This window comes from Ambystoma mexicanum, chromosome 3q (genome assembly GCF_040938575.1).
Source record: "Ambystoma mexicanum isolate Mex_15411 chromosome 3q, UKY_AmexF1_1, whole genome shotgun sequence".
In the NCBI taxonomy this organism is placed as follows: domain Eukaryota; kingdom Metazoa; phylum Chordata; class Amphibia; order Caudata; family Ambystomatidae; genus Ambystoma; species Ambystoma mexicanum.
The window spans coordinates 986,780,633-986,798,104 of NC_090926.1; the positions used below are offsets into that span (position 1 = coordinate 986,780,633).

A 17,472-nucleotide genomic window follows, 5' to 3' on the forward strand; every position below is an offset into this window, starting at 1 on the left:
GACAAATCTATGATATCAGGTATAATAAAAAAATGACCATCGTGCATGCCCACACTACTCCCCCTTGCATTAACTCTAGCTAACACACACACACGCACAGGGCCCTTTGGAGCACACGTGCAGTACAGGTAAATCGCCATCAGCATCTTTTTTATGCATTGTCATTCCTAGATGCCTTTTACTGCTGCCCTGTTTTTAAGTGCCTCTAGTTCAAAGGGTATCACCACTTTGTACATATTCAGCAATGCCTTTCCAGGAGGATCAATTAGTTTAATGCCTTGCACTGCAGGTTTAATTTAACTGACTCACATAAAACCTTGTTAGACTAAGCGATGTTTAGCCTCCGCATGCACACATGGGCAGACAGCATGCTTATCATGGTTTTATAACCTGCGTTAGATCAACATACCCTGCTGTGCCTAGGGGAAGTTTTCACAATTGAGGTTCAGCCTTGCTTGTAAAGTTAGTACAGCCAACTGTGAAGCAATTGGGCAGTTTTGTGTTGCCTACTTTCCAAGATATACCAGATAATGTTTGCAGCTATGAAATTGCCCACATACAAAGTATGACAACTTGCAAGTGGCTTTTGTGCTCAAACTAGTGCAGTTAGTCATGCCATTTTTTAAAAAAGTCCCATGACTTAGTAGCCTTCAGCCTGGAAGCAAATGCTGCAACAAAACCAGTCATGGGTTTAGTACTCAGAGGCATCCTTTCCAGCACTGTAGAAAAATATATATCTATTAGATTGTTAATCCTAATGAAAGTTTTAGAGAAACTATCCTGAAAGCATAGCACAACATGCCTTATTCTGAGACAAGAGGGAAACGTCTATTCAGCTCTTTGTTGATGAACGTTCATGAGGCCCCTACTCTCATCCCATCTCCCCCCTGCTTCTGTCCTTGAGGTGCCTGCTGTGCTTGTCCCCTGCTCTGCCAGCAGCATTTCCAGAAAGAATTGACCATGACTTTGGCCTGCCTGGACTGAGTGATCAGGTTATGATGTTGTTTTATCAAAACTTAATTCTCATAGAACTCCATCTTTTAACTTGTGTGCCAGAGAATATGGTGTGCAGCGAGAAGTTTGGTGTCAGCAAGACATAGGCTTACTTCCACTGCCAAGTTAGTGACCCCTAGGCCCAAGAGCACTCTGGACGGCTGGAGAGCACCATGCAACCACTTTATTTCAGATTGGTTTACTACTTTTTTGTAATTGATAACAGAGTAGGCACGTCTCTGTTGTGTGCCCCCATGCTGGCCAGCACCCTACGCTGCTGCCTCGTTTGCTTAGTGCTTGCACTTGCCCTGATAAGATGTGACAAGAACACTGAGAAAAGACCCCCAAAAAAAGACATTATTTTGGAATATAACTGGTAGTGTTAGACAAAAATGTATGTAATAAAAAAATATATATGAAGCCGGTATAATATTGAATAGTCTAACATCAGGAAATACATCACTCAGTATCATGTTGAAAAAAATTGAATCCCATACTTCAAATGGGAAACTCCAGGATAGACCTGTATACTGATACATGTAGACCTGACACTCGCCCGTACTGAAAATATTACCATGCACAGAATGGGTCAGGTTAATAAAGGTAACTTGGAGTAGTAGGAGCCCACACACCTTATAGACACACAGTAACTTGCTACGTGGAAACGTATTTTGGAATTAATAAAGTATTTGTATTAAATTATCAAAAAGCATAATGTCATCATTTCTAAAACAACATATAAGGCATTTACACAATCTCGTGCAGAAAGCAAGAACGTTATAAAGTGCTACAATGACTATAACATCCCTATCTCAAATGTGTCTATTCTTAATAACAGATCAATTGACTTATGTTAGATATTGGGCACATAGAAGATTCTAAGGCCTCTTGCTCTGCTCAACATATTTTTGTTCATCTATCCTCCCACTGGCAAACATTCTTCAGGAGGTGAATTTGTAGTCTCTGACCACACTTTGATGAATTTCTTTTTACAGCAATCTTTTTCATCAACAATTTGTTGTCCCACTCTTTCTTCTCAAAAAGCTTGTGCGATCCTCAGACTGCAAGAAAACAAAAATGTAAAATAGCCATTAGTACTATGTATATAAATAGGATGGAATAAGCCTAACCCTCTCCATACCCTCTGAGGCGTTGACATTCTCTCTCGGGGTGATTTTGGTGGTTTCTCCTAGATTTAGCACTTCAATTGCAACTTATTAGAAAGTTCACATCACCATCTGTGGACTATACACAAAGTGTGTATTTAGAAACCCTGTCTATTGTTATTGTCCACAACAATTGGGCCCCACATGGAGCCCTCACTTTTTATAGAAAATGAATCACCTGCAGAACCACTTCAAATCCTTAACTCCAGTATTGTGTCATGGATCAGAGACTTCCCGGTCATTAACTTTGGAGTTTGCCAACTTGGTCGTGGCTTGCTCCAGGCTCGGAAAGTCTAGAAAGAACAAAAGCAGCTATTTATTCATCCTAACCATTCAACCAGTTGTACTTCATCCAGCAAAGATTGCACTGAAAATAATTGAATGCCATCAGGACGGAACGTGTAAATATTGAATGAGGAATAAAACAGTGCAACTCTATCTGATGGGCTGTGACCAGTATGAGGAATAAGGAAGTGCATTAATACAGACACTGATGGAACTTGGAATAAATATGCCATATGCCATAGATACCTTAAAGATATAAGATAGAAGATAAAAATGCATGGAAAGAAAGACAAAGTACTACTGAAAAATACACAGAATACAAACAAAGAAAGAATTAATGATTCATCTAGGAAGTGATGGAAGATGCTGCAAGAAATACCAATGAGAAGAAGAAGGACCTCAATCAGTCAGTGGAAACATTAGGGTGTGTCTGCACGCTTAAATCCTTCTATCTAATATCTTAAAGAAATTACCTTGAGCAAGAGAGAGGAGTATGTAGACTCCCACAGCTGCCATTTCCTTTCTGAGGTGTGGGATCTCAATTTACCCTCATGCAAACCTGCAGTGTACAACAGGCCAGACCGAGAGCAAAATAGTCAATGGCACTTTGCCTGCCTGGTGACCTGGATCCGAGCAGTGCAGCACAGCCCAAACACTGGAAAAATGCCATGTCAATAATTGCATCAGTGGCATTTGATTTGAGGGTCAGGACTATACTGATGCTTGTATGCTAACATTCTCCATTCGGGAGATGGTAGTCCAAACCTAGATTTTAGTTTTCACTATTAGGTGGTGCTGAAAGCACTACTTAAGCCGAAACTATTGTCATTAAAATAAGAGCATTAAAAAAGAGCTTCATATTCGAGTTGTGAATGAGGGTCTGCAATAATTTTCAATGTCGGTGACATATGAGGGTGGATAAATAGGTTGTTGGTGTTGTTTAGCTATATGTCCACCCATTTAACACCCATTTGTAAGTGAAATCTATTGATTTTCCACCTATTCCCACCCAAAACCACACCCCTTTTGTACTCTTCCCTTGCATTTGTATTGTGCCCTGAATTTGACAGCCATTTTTATTTCTAAAATAGTGGCTGCTATATGTTAATGTTTCTAAAAAGTTATTTTACTTGTTTTGTGCTTTAAAAAATATATACTGGTGATATTAAGTTTGCATTAAAAATAAGCAATTTACCATTATAGATACCGTTTTGATCAAAAATGTCTATGAAAATGTCCATGTACTTACTTTTGAGTGTTGGTCAAGTGTTTGGTGATGTAAGCAGTACCTGATTGGATATGCAGTAGTTTAGTGATGTCAGTATGATGTGATTGGGTCAGGAGTCTATGCTTGTTTACTGATATTGTTTGCTTGATATGAATATCACCCTGAAGTTTAGAATTGGTGACATTTCTGAAACATTAATGGGTTCAGCCTGCACCACGGAGCAACAGCTGCAGCCAGCAAGAACACATATGACAATATTTTGTCATCTTTAAATGTAATCGGAACCAAAAGCTGCAAATGGTATTCTAGGTGATTGCAAAAAATAATCACAGAAGAGTGTATCTATATTTTATGTATATCAAAATAAAGCCAGTCATGTTAAAATAAACATGGATATACATCGGAATCCTCCAAAATCTTTGAGTAAGTGATGTTAAATAATTAACAAAATTATAATTAAATACAATACAGTTTGAATGTTTGTTTTCATGCTGAGGGGTTCTTGACATTGAGACAGGGCTCTCCCTTGAAAGACTGCGCCTCTGCTACCATGAAGTGCACATTTCGCCAACAGATTAGTCTCAACGTAATGAAAGATGCATGCGATCTGAGACTGCTGATTGGATGGGAAGCTACACGTGCTCACTCTGACACCAAAGGGCAGTCCGGGCTGCGCTGTGTTTGCCGTGGTTTCAGAGGAGCTGCAGTGATGTTGTGGAGCCGAAGTGATGAAGAGTCAGCAAGATGTGTTTTTTTTAGCACTTAGTTTGTTAGTATGGAGTCAGGAAAAAGCAGATTGGGGGACGGTTCATGGGTTACCTGGAGAGCACTATGAAACTGCTGTCAGTTTATCGACATTTACACGTTTGCCATCTCCCCTTACCCTTGAGCCCATTCTTCATGCATTCTAATGCCCGGAATGACCTACCCAATTTGATCACTTGTAATTTTTCCCACGCATGTTAGGTTGGCTGATGGGCACGCATTGGATTTGTATTCACTCAGTGTAAAGTGCCTGTTTGACATCCAGGTTGTTGCGAGCAATTCTGCGGCTGGGTTGCAATTGGAGTTAACAGGTTTCGGAGACTCCCAGCAATTGCAAAGCAGCAGCAGAATGGCTCACAGTAACCTGGATGTCAAACATGCACGTTACACTGGATGAATATAAATCCAATACGTGCCCATCAGCCAACCTAATATACATGGGAAAAATTACAAGTGATCAAATTGGGTAGGTCATTCCGAGCATCAGACTACCCCATCAAGCCAGAAGTGGACAGTTCGCCCAGACCTCATTTGCTTTCTGGTACTTGTAATCCTCGATTTATAATTGTAAAGGTAAATGTTAAGTACCAGCAGGCAAAGAGAAAAATAGGAACTTGTGACTATTCATAGTAGAGATGGATCTACGTGTGATCACCGGCTGTTAATTGCTGCAAGTAACGCATGCTCGTACTGTGATTGTCTCCTGTTTGACAATAGGCTCACAAACCTCTGCCAGACTGTGAAACATTATCCTGTCAGGCGGCCTGTGACATGAGCGAGCCTCTGATAGGCCGCATCTTTCTGCCAGGTAAGCAACAGTAGTGACGCACGCAGCCTGCACCTGACGGAATGCGAGGCCAGATTTGGTCAAAACAGGAAACAACAGGGAGAGGCAGAAGCACGCATGGGGGATGGAGGCATGTATGAGCTATCTCCATCCCTCGGTCTACTGCTACACATGTGGTGCTAAAATCTCTAGTTCTATAATGGGTAAATAGGGCCTTTCTGTGAAGTCGCTGCGGAAACAGACACTTATGCTTTGATCCCCACAGCATGGCACGTCCATCAGAATTCAGGCCCTTAACAAAACCTACTTTGTGAATTCCTATAGGAATATTGCTCAGGGGCAACGTGCTCGCCGTGGAAACAAGACAACACAGAGCAACACATGTTTGATCCCTGGGTCCGCGCTTAGAAACCTCTGGGTATTAAGCGCATTATAAATAACCTGTCATATCATGCAAATGCAGAGTGGTCAGGTTTCCTGTGGCCATGAGTGCGGGCCAATCTGCTTTTTCCTTTGAATTTCTGGGACTTGTAGATTTTCTACATTTCAAATGGGAAAAATAAAAAATGACAAGCCCCAGAATCCACAGCGAAAAGGAAAAAGCCTAGTTGGCCTTTGTGTGCAAGGCTACCGGAATCTTGAGAAATCTGCCTGCATCTGTCGCACTCTACATTTCTAATAAATGTATGCTGTTGCTTTTTTCCAAGTTTGTGTGCAAGTGTGGGCAGGCCAATTTTGACCGGTTTGGCTCAGTACAATGTTATATGTAGCTTCATCACATGCCCGCGTTTATGCACTTTCATTTGATATTTTTGGCTGCTAGGTGACGCTGTGAGCGCCGCTCATAAGCTGAAACCATAATCATATAAAGTGAAGATAGAAGGAGATGGCGTTTGAGAAAGAGAGGCACAGTCTGTAGGTCTTTTGATTTGTAAACAGGTTGATGGCCCAGAGCCAGTTTAGCTCCTATGGCCATGCTCAGCCACTACCTGTCCCTCCCTGAACAACTCCCCACCCCCCAAACCACCACCCCGAGTTCTCTTTGGGCTACCTCCGTGCTTTCGCCACAGTCTTCTGAAATGTAATGGCTTAGTTGAAACTATAAACCATTTCCTGCGCTAATAAACATGTCCTAACCACCTGTGCCTTTAGTCACTTGATTTCTAAGCAATATGTGTACCCTTGCATCTGTTCCTTGCACTGATAATCGAGAATTGGCATAGCCAACAGTTTTGGCTGTTGCATAGTCATGGGATCGCCATATTATGCCCAGTTACTAAAACCATTTGCCCGCTGTTGCCATTTTATGGCCAGGTAGTTTCCTGGTGAACCTGTCTGGAAAACGCCTATCTCATGCCTACGCAAAAGTCAAAACTGTTGGCTTTGCCAGTGCCCGTTTTCCTTGCATTCTCAGACCTCATTATAAATCCAGCACTACAAAATCCCAAAATGCAAAGAAAAAAACCCACCATCGGAGCCAAAGGTATGGGCCGTGTTAAAAGCTATGCAACAGTATAATCTTATCAAGAAGCCAGAAACCATTTGTGGGGTATGTTGTCCTGTAGTCTGATGTATAATGACAATTCTTTTTTTCAGACCTTGGGATTAGAAGTCGTAAACAGGCAAACACTTCTTGCCTCCAATACTTACTCCGGTCAAGTGACACAGCGATTAGAGCGTTCGCTTTGACATCAGTGCAGATCCTGCTAATGCAGGTTCGAATCCGGCAGGGCCAAACTCAGCCTTTCATCCTTATGAGGTCGTAGTGCTATATAAATGTGAAATTATTATCACTTGGAGAGAGCCTTGTTCTTGTGCATAACTGCTGAACCCATATGCATGCCCTTGTGTAGGCCGACCCCTTACCCTACCCAGAAAATAAATTGGCTCACAATGTTTGGTCACGTGCTGCCAATAAAAGGATGTAGGATTTTATTGTACAGATATGGTTATGGCGATAACAATAATCACATATCCTAATAGTATCATACTTTTGGGCACCGGGTCCTGAGGTTACCCCCTCTGGCCCGTGCCGCCTTTTCTTGTCCCACAACTTGTGGACACCATACAGTGCCCTGTACCTCATTTCCTTTGTTTTTCTCCCTTCTTTTGTAGGGTGGGAGGGTTTTGTGGTAAAGAAGCAAAAGAGAGGAAGACGCTGAACAGCGAACCTCCTGTTTGGGTCCCCGCACAGGGTCCACAAACAGATTGTGTTTTCTTAGAGCATGTTGCTCTTATTTATAAGACCCAGGGGAGCCCTGGGTCTTTGATGTGCATATGTTGGGGGCTGTGCTCCAGCCCCCAGTCTGGGTAGCTAACTGTCTGTCCCCTGAGGGGGGTGGGCAGGTCTTTGAACCTGACACCTGCCTTACTGTTGGTTTCTCTTGGTGCTCAGCACCTTGTTGCTTAGAGGAAGGGTGAGGTGATTGTTCACACCTCCCCCTTCCTTGGCTTTGTGTGTCGGAGACTACGTGTCTCTGCAGCTGAGAGGGAGAGGAGCAGGCATGGGGGTGGGGGCTGCCCCTCTCCTGGCCTGCTGAATGGTAACATCAGTTACCCTGCCTCGCCCTGGGCGGCCCTGCTGCATTGCCCAGAGCTCTCAATTCTTCCATGGCAGCTGGCTTGGTGCATTCAGTCCTGATTCTTTCTGCGCATCCTGGGACTTGTAGTCCATTTCTAATTGAGAAACAAATCTACCCGATGGGCTAACAGCATTTGGCGTGGGGCATATTGAGAGCTGTTCACATGTCATTCGTGAAAGACAGGGGCATTGCTGGGGGGGGGGGGGTAAGGGGGTTATAGCCCCTGATCTTTTGGTTGTAGCCCCGGATAGAATCTCAGGAGCTACAGCCAAAAGACTAGCTAGCCCCCAGTCCCAACAGTTCCGACATCAGCGTAGCCCCGGGTCTTTTCCAGACCTAGCAACTCCCCTGGTGAAAGATGTCTTTAGGAATCACGTGGAACTGCATGTTCAGTTTCACCGACTGCATCCACGGTTCAAATAGTGAAGTGATACTTTGAACACCACGTTGGAATGGAGGCACTTGTGTAATCAGCAGCATCACTCTGTTATGCCAGGCAGGCGACATTGAAGCTGATTGGTCGCCATTACGCTGGTCTAGACTCAAGCTGGTGGCCCGTATAAAGGACGTGTTCATGGAAAACGCGGCTCCGCGTAGGAAAACTCTCTGAAATGGGAACGATCAATACTGACTTCTTTTCCTCTTTGGAAAAGCAAACTAAAACAGCGACTACGCAGTCAATGAAAATGTTGCTAATTGTTAAAGAAAAAAAAATGCTAACGAAAAACAAACCCTTTTAATAATCTCTTCCAGATAACTGGGGTCGGCGGGCCAGTGCTCTGCGTCAGACCAACCACTGAGGTGAAAGGCAGGCCGCTCTCATCTTATCTGATCCATTAGGAGCCTGCCAGAGGTGCGTGTCTGCCTGTTCCATTCTATATTGCTGCTGTGTGCACGTCCCCTGCACGTAGACTCTCTCCTCCGGTGCTGGTTAATGCAGCAATTGGGTCTCCTTCTAAGTGGCTAATTTGCCACCTGTTTGCTATAAGTTGCTGGGCGTCTGGATCTTAGTGGAACCAACGTACAGGAACAGGGGAAGCTCATGCTCCATTTAACCTATTCCAGTAGCACGCTATATACTTCCAAGCGAGATTGTCTCCAAGGCTGTCCTACTGCTCATGCGTAAGAGGAATGCGTTCTGTATAGAAGGGCATAGTGAGATATATGGTGTATACTGGGCTCCTCTGCACCCACTGGGCCATGCACTATAAAGCTGCTAGGATGTCGGGGGTGTATCTGCACCGTGGCCTGCAGGACCCCCGCCAGCCTGCCACTGATGGGGTACTCAGTGCCGCAGCTAGTGTGCCCACCCCCGGCATACCATGCATAAGTGCAGTAATAGGCCCATATCCCCCCCAACCCACACAGCGCTCAACTGCTTACCTCTCCACCTGGCCTGCATCACACACACGGCAATGACAAATGTCTTCCCACCTGGTCGTGCATCTCACCAACCCAGGAAGGCTCTGCAGCACCAGACATTGGCTGACAGCGATGCAAGAAGAAAAGAGACAGAAAACACGCCTTTTACTGCTACACACTTCCGCCCTGCATTTACCTATAGCCATACCTCAGATGGCCCCCATCCCGATGCAGCAGAATAATCTGCCATCATTTGCTGCCTCTTGACACTCTGACAGCACCTCTTCCCCCCAGTGGCCTCCCACCCTGACTCACTGTTGCCCTCTCACTCTGTATTCTCCCCTCTTGGGTACAGCAGTTTATCCCTTTAAAGGCTGGCGCTGTCTGATTCCCATACATGCATAGTCTGCCCCTCCAATGCAGGAACCCTGCCAAGCTTCAGCCAGCCTGTTAGTACACGCATGCGTTACTTTTAGAACGTCGAACATGCTGCAGCCCCATGAGCCCACAACATCAACCTTTCCAATTGGTTGATATGATATGATAGGTTATTTATAACGCACTTAATACCCAGAGGTTTCTAAGCGCGGACCCGGGGGATCGAGCCTGTGTTGCTCCTGTCGTTTTGTTTCCAAGCCAAACACGCTGCTGCTGAGCTATCCTCCTGGGACTGCGCTACACCCCACTACACCTATCTTCTCACATCTTTTCACTTTTCTTTCCCCTACACATCGTAGCCTGGTTACACATGGTGGGGCTCAATACACACACTACTATCCCGACACGCCTTGACATGCTAACCCCACCAAGGTGCTGATGCGGGACTGGAAGTATAATAGCTTATTAACATAACATAGCGCTGCTCTGGGAAACCTTGTGTTGCATTATTTGTAGCCCATCTGCACCGTTGCAGAAGTGGGACACTCATATGCAAATCGGTCTTGTTCCTGCCACGGATGGGAAACTCCTAGGTCTTGCCCTCAGCACATGGGCACACGCAACCATGTTTCAGTGTTGTTGGGCCTCATCAGTGTGGTGCTGCGAATTTCCCTAAAGTATAACGAGTATGCCAGGCGCATCCGAGCCTGCTCTTTTCAATCTAATTAGAATGTGAACGGAGGTTAGCACAGGGGCCACGTGCTGGTCTTGGAAGCAAGACCACGCAGAACAACAGAGGTTTGAATCTCGGATCTGTGCTTAGAAAGCGAACCCAGGTATTAGCCTCATTATGAAAAAAAAACGACATAGGGGGGCCCTCTGTTCCGTATGTCTCAATCTATCTGGCCAATTACAGAAGGGGGCCAGTCATATGCGAATCAGTGGTTGTCATGCCTCCAATGGGCACAGTCTCATCTGATGTCCTAGTCCATGTCCAGTCTACACTGGAGTTTGACTAACTTCAGCCATGATTCCGCCTTGCTGGGCTTCATCAGTGAGGTCCCCACCAACATGTGTATGCAAGGATCTTGCAGGAACTGACATGCGTAGAGAGGTTTGCTGTCAGTGTGAAAAATAACATTCTAAGCAGGGTTTATTGGGCTACTGATTTCTCCATGAATGTACTGATAGGAATACTAAACACACCGTTTATGAATAAGGAGTGATTCAACAAAATGCATGGTCCTGTCTTAAACATGCGCTATTGTAAACAATATTCTATCCCACTTCATCAAACTCTCTTTGGGACCGCGACATTGGTCTGTCAGCACCTAAGAGGGCTGTGGGCGGCAGGAGATCCAAACGTGGTGCTTTTATCTCCCTTTTGGTTCAGAATATAACTTTATTCGCACAAAAACAATTTAGGGGGCTATAGTAACAACTAGTTTACCTTTTCAGTAGTAAGAATGAATGCTCAGGCTGAAGTCTCGCCAGGACAGTCCAGTACTCTCAGATTATAGCATTGTACAAAGATACCGTCTCACTAAACATGGTTGAAGCTCATTCTGATCTTGAATGTAATCATTAATCCAAGAAATACTAGCACACAATCCTACTTAATGAGGGACAATGTGTACCCCAGGTAATTAGCAGACAATCAGGCTGCTCTGAATTCATGTTGTGTTTACTGTGTTCAGAGCATCCGCAGAGCTCCTTATCGCATTCCATGGTAGCCGCTATTCTTCTCTAGCTCCATACCGCATTCCATGGTAGCCGCTATTCTTCTCTAGCTCCATACCGCATTCTGTGGTAGGCGCTTTTCTTCTCTCACTCCATACTGCATTCCCTCGTAGCCGTTATACTTCTCTAGCTTCATACTGCATTCCGTGGTAGCCTTTATTTTTCTCTTGCTCCATACCGCATTCTGTGGTGCCGCTATTCTTCTGTAGCTCCATACCGCATTCTGTGGTAGCCATCATTCTTCTCTAGCTCCATACCGCATTCCGTGGTAGCCACTATTCTTCTCTAGCTCAATACCGCTTTCCGTGGTAGCCACTATTCTTCTCTAGCTCCATACTGCATTCTGTGGTAGCCGTCATTCTTCTCTAGCTCCATACCGCAATCCATGGTAGCCACTATTCTTCTCTAGCTCCATACCGCATTCCGTGGTAGCTACTATTCTTCTCTAGCTCCATACTGCTTTCCGTGGTAGCCACTATTCTTCTCTAGCTCCATACCGCTTTCCGTGGTAGCCGCTATTCTTCTCTAGCTCCATACTGCATTCCATGGTAGCCACTATTCTTCTCTAGGTCCATACCGCATTCTGTGGTGCCGCTATTCTTCTGTAGCTCCATACCGCATTCTGTGGTAGCCATCATTCTTCTCTAGCTCCATACCGCATTCTGTGGTAGCCACTATTTTTCTCTAGCTCAATACCGCTTTCCGTGGTAGCCACTATTGTTCTCTAGCTCCATACTGCATTCTGTGGTAGCCGTCATTCTTCTCTAGCTCCATACCGCAATCCATGGTAGCCACTATTCTTCTCTATCTCCATACCGCATTCCATGGTAGCCACTATTCTTCTATATCTCTATACTGCTTTCCGTGGTAGCCACTATTCTTCTCTAGCTCCATACCGCTTTCCGTGGTAGCCGCTATTCTTCTCTAGCTCCATACTGCATTCCATGGTAGCCACTATTCTTCTCTAGGTCCATACCACATTCTGTGGTTGCCGCTATTCTTCTCTGGCCTCTGCAGTCTCCTCATCAGCACTTGCAACTGGAATAGGCAGATGCTAAATCCGTTTTTAAAAAAAAGTTACAAGATTTGAGGGTTGCCTGGGTAGAGGTTGCGCTTAGGTTTGAGTTGTAATTGATTCCTAAAGCACATCGGCATCTGTGTCTATGCCATACGGAAGCACCTTGAATTAGTAGTGGGTGTCTTCTACTTTGAAACTTAGGAATTTCCTGTGCACATGCAACACTGAAAAATGAAAGTATGCATCTTTCATATCTAAAGTTGCCATGCAATCCTCATGTTTCAGAAGATGGGGTACTCCAGAACTATATGGCTCTGGGCATCATGCTTGCCTCACAAGGGGGCACCTGTGCAGTCGTAAAACGCAAATGCTGCACTTTTATACAAAATTATGCGAACAATATCACTGACATCACTCACATTAGTGATACTGTAACCCTCCTAAACAGTAAGGACGACGCCTCCTGGTGTCTTGGGTCCTTAACTGTAGGATTATTAGGACCATAAGGCGCGTCCATTGGCAGGATCCTATTCATAGCTGTGGTCATATCTTAGGGTTGTCTTGCCTGTCAATGGTTTGCAAATGCCTCTGTCAAGGTACACTCAGTTTTTGCTCAGATATTTCTCAAACTGTTCAATTAATGCATTGTCAGGTTGCTAGGGACACTATTTGCTATACATAATACCACTGTCAAGTATGCCCCAAATGCAGCGAGCCCAAGGCGGAAATGACCCATATGTTCTGGGGCTGTCCAGTGATAAGAGTTTTCTGGACACAAGTGAAGGATAGAGTGGCTAACGCAGACATTGAAGTGGAGGTGCATGAGCCTACAGCCTGTATCCTGGGAAGATATAGGCGCAATAGGGAAAATAAGCCCTTAAACAAACTCAGAGACCTAATATATATAACGGCAAAAAGGCGCATAGCCATGGGATGGAAAAGCCCCAGGAGTTTGAATGAGGCCCAGTGGTGGGGTGACCTTACGAAGTGGATTACGGCTGAAACTGCAGCATGGGAAACCACAATTCAAGTACAGAGGCTGGACTCCAGTGAGGAGCTGCACCGTTGGGTAGTGCTAACGGTGCCCCTACTCCATCCCAGGGCAGCAGATAGCACCTCAAGCAGCATGGGCAGCCCAAACCAGGAAACTGACTCCTGGAGAACTGGGAACTAACCGTGGTCTTGGGAGAGGGTGGGGAGGGAGGGTAAGGGAGGTGACTTTGATTTCTGATAAAGTATACCGTTTGATAAATGATAATGGTTTTGTTTATGTTGTTAAAACCAATAAAGACATTTTAAAAAATATATATACCACTGTCAAAACAGGTCAATATCAGTCTGTGATAGATGAACATCTTTGAACGATGGTTGCATTGGGTGGATTTCGAGGTTAATGTTGTATCCTAGTGCCACTGTTTAGTATTCAATCTACTATGTGAGCTGTGTGTGTGTGAGTGGGCAGTGGAGCTTGGAGTGTTCGTGTGAGGCATGGAATGGGGTGAGTGAGAGGGTTCCAGGATTGACGGTTAGGGACTTGCAGAGAGAGAGAGCCAAGGGTAACAGCAGCACATCCCTTGATCTCCTGTCTCACCTTTCCTACTGTGACAGTAACTAATAAAGAAGACTTACCTTTTGATAACCCTGGCTCTCGAGTGGTTCCTGAGTATCCTGCATGTGTTATTGACCACTCCCAAGATACATCATTTTGGCGACAAGGAGTTAAAGGACCTTGAAGGAAGGTGGAAGACTGAAGAGTCATGAGAGAAGGAGATTTAAAAAAAGGAGGAATACAGCCCCAGAGGTGATGGCTTTCCAGGTGAAGATCAGAGTCCTGGAAAATGAAGCAGTGGCTGGAGTATTTAGAACCCAGAGAAGTCCATGCTGTGTGGGGTCCGAAAAGGCCAAGGAGAGGTACAAGTCCTGCAGGGCGTATGAGGATGGAGTTAATCATCCTTGCAGGCAGCCGCAAGATGCGTGTACACATTGTTGGTGTTTGTGTACAATTGAAATATTGAGCAGTTGCAGACGCTTATAGCCCATGGTGGCGTTTTAAAAAGGCCAGCAGGTAAATGCAGGACTTTGCAGCTCTACAGTCCGTGTTATGGAGGTACTGTGGGGAATGGCGATAAGATAAAATATGGGCGAGAGACATTTTGGGCCATGTAAAGGTGCCCCAGGGGGCCATGGGTGGCGCACGCCCGATTTGAGTCCCCTGCGTTCTAGCCGCGGTCGTTGGGCTGGAACGCGCTGAGATTATCGGCACCATCGTTTTCTCTCTCTGTGCCCAGAGTTCAGAGTGATTGGAGGAAAGGCCATTTGAACATGCGCATGCTGCGTGGTCACGTTCACGTTCGTGGTCATTTGCCTCCAGTTGTGGACTTGTTGGCCACAAAGTAGAAGTTTGTTTGCTGCGAGGAGATGAACATGATGCAGCGGAGACTCAGTCACAACGTTGTTGGCTGCCATTTATGGTCTGTTTCAGAAGCACACATTGCGCAATGGAACTGAGACTCAAGAGATTTATGCGGCGTTGTTTCAACTTGCATCCGGATTCTGTTTTGAAGCTTCGAGGATTAAAGGTGACCATTTTTTAAATTGATCTGGAAAAGAAGGTACTGTGATTCTTTATCTTGACCAGCGGCGTTGATGGAAGATGTGTGGCATTTGAGTTTGAAGCCATGCGCTTCAACTCAAACAGTTATGTTTATACAGCGGCACTGTTGTGAGATTTGTTTTTTTTCTCACTGTCGTACCGAAAGATAAAGGTTTAAATGTTGATTTATTGGTGTCGGTTTAAAGACAGTCATGGATTCAGGGCGACGTGTTTTAATGTGATGTTATATATAATTTTATGGAAATCGTGTCTTTGCTATTTGGTTGGGTAGCAGTGTATGTGCATACAGCAGAATTGGAAAAAATGTTTGGTTTGGGTGTGAGGCATGGCACGTATGTAAGTTGTGTAGTTGTGCATGAAAGTTGTGAGTTACAGTTGAAGTGTGGAGTTGAATTGTGGTTGAGTTGTTATTGAAATTTACAATGCACAACATTTAAATGACATCATGGCACTAACAATGAAAATGATAATGATTACGCACAGGTGTTTTAATGCTATAGACATTTCTTTCATGACGTTTTATGAAATTTGAAGGGGTATATGATGCTTCATTTGATGCTCTATTTTCTTAAATGAAGAACATGCAGAGAGTCAAGCTGAAGTTTAGCATGATGATGTTTTCTTTAATTATGTCATGTTTTCGTAAATCAGGTTGATATGTCCACAGGAGATATCTCGTCCTTGGCACCCTGGAGGGAATTCCGAGGACGAGATAGCTCATCCTTGGCACCTAAGAGGTTAAGTTCAAAGAAAATCACAGTTTGAATATTGGGCAGCCATCACCAATGGGATGATAATTACAATGTAAACTAATGAAATACACTTGGTTGACCTCCTACAAGAACATAACCAAAGCACAAATGAATAGGAGCACTTTTTTATTTGGGTAGATAGCATCCTAGTTAAGATTTCCCCCTGCAATTTTCCCTCAAACCCACATTATTCGGATTGAAAGGAGTCAGGGATACTATGCAGCCAACAGAATCAAAATCTGACATTCCCTCACAAAATAAGAAGCAAAAACAGATTTTAAAACCCTTTGCAATTGCATAAAATGACACTCCGAATTGACAAATAATTAAATTAATGTGCAGTTGTATCAAAGAGGTAGATATGATTTATCACAGTATCAGGGATATAATATCACTAGCAACTATAAGGCAAGGTATCAACAAAGGGCATACAGTTCAGAAAGCACTTGAAAGTAAAACCACAGTTCAGCCAAATCACACGTTGAAAAGTTGCATGTTACACTTTTTTCAGTTTTAAAAACGTTTTTTTAAAAACAAAACAGGTGAAATGGCCAGAATCGGAATGTGGTTTTTAGGCCGGCTGATGGATGCACATCACAGGGACAATATAGAAGTGAAAGAGTGACTATAGCTGAATACCTGGATGAGATTTTCAATGTGGAAAGAGATTTGGTTTTGGTAAAATCAAGCAGTTAGGAAAGACAATGGGTTTGGAAAAGAAAAGACAAATTTCACGTACACTAAATGTAATGGCTAGAAAAGAGGAACGCCACCCGTGAATGGAATAGTTACATTGCAGTTGTAACCCTTCACCTTTCACACAATGTGCCCCTTTTCTTTAGGGGGAATTCATTTATTTAATCAAAATATTGCTAAGGACCTACAAGACAGGAGTGAATGGAAGAATGGCGCTAACGCTTAGAAATCAAGGACAGGATGCACAAATAATTACAATTTATCAGGATATGCATAGGATTATTTAGAGAGTTGGACAAAGACAAAGTATCAAGATAGGGTATGCTATGTGGTGCTATGGGATGGGGAAATACTCACAATCCGTGTCTTAGAAGTGAGGTTGGTTTGTTGATTTGGCAGAAGTGTTGCCATTTTTAAAGTTAAGGCCTAGTACAAGATGAACGGAAGAGGACACAGGCCTTGGTGTAGAGCAGTGGTTCTGGAAGTTCAGCTCCAAACACAAATCTCCTTTTTTCCGTTCCCTAGTAGAGAACTGAGGTCAGAGGCACCCATGGTGTAAATATAAGCACTCATTGTATCCAGCTATGGGGCCTGAATGTTCTGGGAACAGAATGTTGGTTGGTAGAAGAGCAGAAAGTGATGCATCCTTTGAAGGAAAAATGCATGAGAATAGGTCACGAGATTCTGTGATGCCAATGAGCCAAGCAAAGTTTTAGAACACTACTTACCCCACCCAGGGCCGGAAGGTATACAGTATTTTCATTAAAAAACATCCATAGACTATTTTTCCATCGAAATATATTGATTGAAATACCTATCCATCGAAATGAACATTCATTGATTTCCTTTTCATTGAATTTCGATGGAAAAGCATTTAAATTAATACATTTCAAACGTACCTAAAAATGCTTTTTAAATCAATATAACATTTTAAATATAACTTAAAAGAAGAGTTCAGTTGTGGAAACGTAGGTTTAGAGGATTTTGTGAGGGACCCCCCACACTTAAAAAATAAACACCACACACGTTAGAGTCTAGTGCTGACATACTTTGTAACAGTGTTGAATCGATTTCAGCACTGGACAGCTCCCTCTGACTTGTGTACT

At 44.0% G+C, this 17,472-nt stretch overlaps 1 protein-coding gene across 2 annotated transcripts in view; it reads left to right on the plus strand.

The window, feature by feature from the left end:
- Nucleotides 1-17,472, plus strand: part of GPR142 (G protein-coupled receptor 142) — a 338,008-nt gene that overhangs the window by 123,787 nt on the left and 196,749 nt on the right. The window contains exon 1 of one of the 2 annotated variants that reach the window (XM_069655134.1): nucleotides 13,871-14,883. The exons of the other annotated variant lie outside the window; for it this stretch is intronic. The gene's annotated coding sequence lies outside the window, so the exon portion shown is untranslated. Of the gene's footprint in view, nucleotides 1-13,870; nucleotides 14,884-17,472 lie in introns of those variants that run through there. 2 annotated transcript variants of the gene reach the window in all.